At 42.7% G+C, this 6,064-nt stretch overlaps 1 long non-coding RNA gene across 4 annotated transcripts; it reads left to right on the top strand.

Moving 5' to 3' along the window:
• Positions 1 to 6: 6 nt before the first annotated feature.
• Positions 7 to 4,432, top strand: LOC119274668. 4 transcript variants are annotated; one of them, XR_005135268.1, is made up of 8 exons: positions 7 to 332; positions 519 to 564; positions 656 to 702; positions 830 to 1,035; positions 1,506 to 1,932; positions 2,027 to 2,377; positions 2,819 to 2,902; positions 4,384 to 4,425. It is a non-coding gene; the product is annotated as an uncharacterized LOC119274668 (long non-coding RNA). The 4 variants fall into 4 exon arrangements; XR_005135270.1 differs by lacking the exon at positions 2,819 to 2,902 and having other exon boundaries at positions 4,384 to 4,432; XR_005135267.1 differs by lacking the exon at positions 4,384 to 4,425 and having other exon boundaries at positions 2,819 to 4,297.
• Positions 4,433 to 6,064: the final 1,632 nt, after the last annotated feature.

Genomic DNA, 6,064 nt, shown 5'->3' with positions numbered 1-6,064 from the left:
CCCACCACCAACAGCAATACTACTACTACTAGTAAACAGCGAGGAGGATCTCCAGAGAGATTAATCGCTCCCTCCCTCCCTCGCGGCGTTTCTTGGATTTGGCTCCGGAGGAGGAATCCGGAGCGCCCCGTCCGCGTCTCTCGATCGAATCACCGGCCCCGTCGCTTCCGCGGAGCTCCCCCGATCCCGTCGCCCGGTGCGGTTCGAATTCCGGCCGAATTGGCGTTCTTGGCGATCGGTTTGGAGGCGGGACTGGATTCTTGATTGGCTGGCCGGGTTGTCTGTGGGGAGGCTCCGTCGGCCGGGAATCGCGCCTTCCTCATCCGGCCAAGGTGAGCGAGTTCTTCTTCGATCGGTTAGTTCGGTGCAGCTGTCAGCGCTTAGCGGTGGGGATTCTCTGTGGAATACCCCCCTTGTTTATATCAGAATTCAGGAGTGAGTTTCAATGTTTCTTTTGTACTGTATGTGTTAAATTCGGAGTCTTTGTTTATATCTCTCCGAATGATGCTGTATCACAGACGAAAAAGAACTGATGCTGTCGCCAAATTCGGAGTCTTTTGTGCTGTATGTGCTAAATTCAGAGTCTTTGTTTTGAAGAATGCTTACTAGTCTTTGTTTATCAGATTTTCCTAATTATGGTGTTATTGCAATCTAGGAACTTGCTCATATGGTGTTTGCTAAAATAGAAGAATCTGCTAAAAGGTTGGTCTATCTTGTTTATCTGCACTTATTACATCTTTTTCTTGTTAATTGTGGTCACAATCATTGGTTACAGCTAAAAAAATTATAGCATGAATTGTTTCTTTCTGTGTATGTGTGTACTGTGTAGAGGTTGGACGGGGGCTGTACGTGGACATGAACTCGTTCCATGGATTCGGGAGGGAGCATGTGCCATGGAACTTTGAGAAGACGGAGAACCATGTGTACCTCAACGTCGTGCAGTAGCAGAAGCTGGATCGCCATGAGCTGGAACGCCCGTTGAAGAAGTCACTCTGCTCACCATCAGTATGGCAGACTTGTCGCTCATTAGATCATGTATGTATCATCTACTTCTATGCACAGATTGTGGCCTATGTGAATGACATGCTTTGATTGGCAACGTAATAGTATCTTCTGTTTGGCTCTGTTTTTTTTAATAATGATGACAGCCAGAAAATATTTGCAATGGATTCACATCATTGTGTTATTCTGGAGCAGGTTTACCATATATGACAGAAATTGTGCCAATTACACACGACATGATGTGTTTTGTTGTAGCTGATGATTACAAGTGATGTATTATGGTAATGTTGGCATTTGAATGCCTTGGCTTCAATGAACTAATTTCTAGCAGTATCATACAAGATATTCAAAAAGACAAAAAGTCAATGTTTTAACTAATTTCTAGCAGGATCATCAGCTCTTGTTTTGTCCATTTTTCTTTTTTTTGAGCAATTCATCTCTTGCTCCTACACATTATGACTTATGTACATGATTTCTCAACCATGGACTGTCTGTCTTAGCAGGAGGGAGGTGCGCTGTCAGGTGCGCTGGCTACGTCTCTAGGGACTGTGTGGCGGGTGTGACCTCTCCCAGCTCCCCGCCTTCGCCCGCGATGATGAGGACCAGGTCCGCTGCGCCTCCAGTCCCAGATCATGGTCGCGCAGGACATGCTCCGTGACGCTGTGTGTGTGTCGATCTGAAGCTATCCTCTATTGCATCTAGAGGCTTGTAGAGGCCATAGATCAAATCCGACAAGAGAAGAAATATGTGTGTCTGAGGAACCAAGACGCCAAAGGTTCAGAGCGGCGTTGTGCTGAAAAAGCCAGGACAATGTAAGAGGCTTGCACACAAGGATCTAGGTTTCTCTACGAGCAGCAGAATCAATATCCGATAGAATATAACAATTACGGACGAGGAGCCGCAACCGCAGCTTGTTGAGATGTTGCATAGGTAAACTGATCTCATGTTTTTCGTGTGTGGAATTGATGATTGATGTAGTTTCACTGAATCAAAATACTGATGCCTTTTCCCTTCTCCGTGACAGCTTTCAGAGAACTAGGAAAGTAATGGTGGACTCTCATGAAGCACAGAGACAGATAATGTTTGAGGCAAATTCCTTCACCGGCCCTGCGTATGAGAAATTCTTCAATGATGCCCAGCGGCATGCTACTCTCAAGCTGGAGGTCGAGCTTAGGAACTGGAGGTCCTGCTTCGTGAGCTACGTCAGTGCTCAGAAGGCGTACATCGAAGCCCTTGATGGTTGGTTGTCCAAGTTCATGCTCACGGACACCATCCGTTAATCCCGGGGATCTCCTTGATCGCGCTCGACAGGACCAGCGAGTAGCACACTATGCTGTCGACAACCGGATCCTCCTCACAACTGACTCCGACATGGGTATTCCTCTCCTCTGCCATCTCTCTCTCTCTTTCTCATGCCAGTGGGCTGTGTTACTGTACACTCGACGTAGGAAGTAAGCATGATTTTTATGTAATGCTTGTTCTGGAATCGATGTTGTACCAGGCTTGCTGCCTGCTTCCACTCTTTCACCCCCCACTTCCACGAATTGTCTGTAAACCTGGTCCAACATCTTATGTGTACTCTTGCAAGTTTCCTGTTTAACATATATTATCCTGGCACCAAGTTGACAGGGAGATAAATGTTTACCACCCATCCAGAGCATGTTGTTCCATTTTTTACATCTTAGTTTATTTTTTTACTTCTTTTAGATGATCTTCGGAGAACAAAGCACAAATAGAGAATCACATGATATGCCCGTCTTATTTTTTGAAGTTGATCCCAGTTTTAACTGAAATACTCCACTTCTTTGCTTTTTAGTACCCATTCCAACCCAAGAAGATGACTCAAGGGAGGACTGATCTATATGTAGGCAGATGGATGAATTCCAAGCCATGAGATAAAGTACCCTAAACCGAACTTACTATTTATTTGCAGTTTGCGAGTACACTTGTACTTCCCTGATTTCTGCCCCAAATAGCATGCTTCCAAATCCATGTGTAGTTCCCTGCCTGCTATGTTTCCAATCAGATAATTTTGGCCACCAAAATTTCTGGTTATTTAGATCGCACTTTTCTGTGGGACAATGCAGAAAAGGTGTGTTTTGATGCTCCCAATATAAAGGGTCAGGCTTTTCTCATAATGATTCAGGGAGATAAAATTTCTTTTAGAATGTTTACCACTTTGGCTTGCTTTTGTAATGAACCAAGATGAATGATGTTTGCAAAACTGAAGCTTCAACTACAATGCTAGGTTCTTAGATGTTATGAAGTTTCAAGTGTTCTACTGCTATCTATTTCCTACTCGCTCCATTTCTTTTGTAAGGCATATTTTGATTTGATCAGTTAATGCTTTGAATAATAATTACTCTATTAATAGTTGCTGCATGTGAATAAGTTGATATTGGATTCATTTCTTTGGGGAGCTAAGCCATGTATTTGCAATTTTAGTATTAGTTAGCATAAAATAGAGAAATGTCTGGTAGCTTCGTAGGTAGTTACTCCATTAGTAGGTGGTGCATGTGAATAAGTTAATATTGGATTCATTTCTTTGGGGAGCTAAGCCATGTATTTGCAATTTCAGTAACATAGTTAGTGTAAAATAGATAAATTTCTGGTAGCTTTGTAGGCATTGAAGAAAAAACAATAAATCCCTTGCTAAATATACCAAGGTGATGTCCACATATATCCTTGGCTTTGTTTGTAAAGAAGCGAGTAGACATTCTACTTTTGTGTAAGTTAAAGATATGCTTTGATGTATTTCTTCAGTGAACAACACCGGATTTTCGTATGAGTTGCCTATTTATATTTTGATATTTACATAATGCATTCACCAAGTAAATCAGGAAGTATGCATCTATACTGGAAAGGAAGCGCTCAAATGTGATGTGCATCAAATACTTAGGTCAATCGTTGCCTTTTTTTTGTTGCCCTTAGTGTATTTTAGTTATGATTTTGCATCCCGACGTGTTTGACAATCTAGGTACATTAATTATGCTCGTGGTCATGGTATGTCTGATTGTAGGTGCTTTAAAATGACCTATACTTAGCATTTTTCCTCCAAATGACTTAATATGCTTAGCTAGCTCTAAAATGACTTACGAAATGCCATATTTTAGCTCCGAAATGACTTCATATGCTTAGCTAGTTCCAAAATGACATAATAAACTTATTAGTTCCAAAATGACCTTACTTAGCATTTTTTACACCAAAATGACTTAGTATGCTTAGTTAGCTTAAAAATGACATAATAACCATACTTAGCTTCAAAATGACCTATTTTACAGATATAAGTTGCATCATAATAATCTTCACATTTTAGTTGCATCATAATAATCTTCTTCTTCTAGTCTTCTTCTTCTAACTTTCTTCTTTCCCATTTTGTAGATTTGCTTCAGATCACGGAAGCTTGGGTTGATGGAGTGCTTGTCTTTAGTTTTTGTTTTGACTTTGTGAAACTTGCTACCTATGATGAAACTATGTAATATTGATGAAACTATGTATATGTATAGATGCAAGTTGCTACTATTGGTAACATGTGTTGGATATGTGTTCGATATATATGTGTTCATGACTATTGGTAATATGTGTTGAATATGCTATATTGGTCATATAAATATATTTGTGTTTGATTTTTTGTGAAAATGAATTGATATAAGAAAAAAAACAAAATTAAATGGGGCAATATAGGCACTTTGTCATCTGCTGGCGGATGGCAAAGAGCTTTGCCATCAGCTGGCAGATGGCAAAGAGGCCACGTGTCATCTACATGTAAAATTTGGGCTGGCCTATTTGGGCCCTTTGCCATCTGCCAGCAGATGGCAAAGCTCTGCTTTGCCATCTGCTAACAGACGGCAAAGAGCCTGAAGCCTTTGCCATCTGCTGGCAGACGGCAAAGAGCCTGCAGCCTTTGCCATCTGCTGGCAGACGGCAAAGTATGTCGTTAGCCTTCTAACGGGGCTAACCCCGTTAAGAGGCTTTGCCATCTGCCAGCTGATGGCAAAGGCATAGACTCTTTGCCATCAGCCAGCAGACGGCAAAGAAGCGTTTGCCGCCAGGGTTTCAGACAAACTGTTTGCCATCTGCTGGCAGATGGCAAAGCCTTTGCCATCCGCCGACCATGCCTTTGCCATCTGCCATGGCAGATGGCAAAGTGCCAGATTCCAGTAGTGATATATGTATTAACCCCCTTCTTCAAATTAGACGTGGCAGATGCGGAATGAACTCCTAGAACAAGATCGCATGAAAGTAATTCAAGAGGAATTGGCGGAATTCTTTCTTGCCACGTCATCAATAAAGCCGGAGAATACCATGTGGAAGTTGATTTCAAATGCTAGGGGATTGTAAGAGATCTTACATACTATATATGTATGTAGCCAGTAGCATCGGATAAATAATACGAAAACTTGTTGTTCGACCAATCTCCCGGAGAAGGAGAGGTAGATCGATCACTTCTCTCGGTATGCATGACGAACTTCTGTACTTAATGGTTCCCTTCATTTTCTTACTAGCTAGCGTGTCGAGGGCCTCTCTAGGTACAGTACGTAGCGTCGACCAAGCACGGACATAAGAGAGGACACTTATCTCTATTAATTAGCTAGCTAACACAATATATGAAACACCTAAATTAACCCCCCAAAACCCCCAACCCCTCCCCCATTTAAAACAAAAAACAAAAACCCCAGCCACTAAAATGCTGACGCGTGGATGCCTTTTGGTCCCGGTTGGTGCCACCAACCGGGACCAAAGGCCCTCCTGCCTGGGCTCGGCGCACCGGCCACGTGGAGGCCCATTTGTCCCGGTTCGTGTTAGAACCGGGACTAAAGGTCTAGGGCATTAGTAACGACCCTTTAGTCCCAGTTCAAGAACCGGGACAAAAGGCCCTCACCAACCGGGACTAATAGGGATTTTTCTACTAGTGTCAGAGGGCGTGTGGAGGTATGTCTCCGGCGAATCTCATAGAATTCAGTCAGTGGTTGTCTTTCTGGATCCGCTCGGATTTAGTCTTCATACGTTTACGTAAGTGTGTTTTCAGGTTGGATCCTTCTGATCTAAGCTTCTCTTTATT

Source organism: Triticum dicoccoides, chromosome 3B (assembly GCF_002162155.2).
Source record: "Triticum dicoccoides isolate Atlit2015 ecotype Zavitan chromosome 3B, WEW_v2.0, whole genome shotgun sequence".
Lineage (NCBI taxonomy): Eukaryota > Viridiplantae > Streptophyta > Magnoliopsida > Poales > Poaceae > Triticum > Triticum dicoccoides.
The sequence above is the reverse complement of the archived record's forward strand: the minus strand, read 5'-3'. Positions and strand labels throughout refer to the sequence as shown.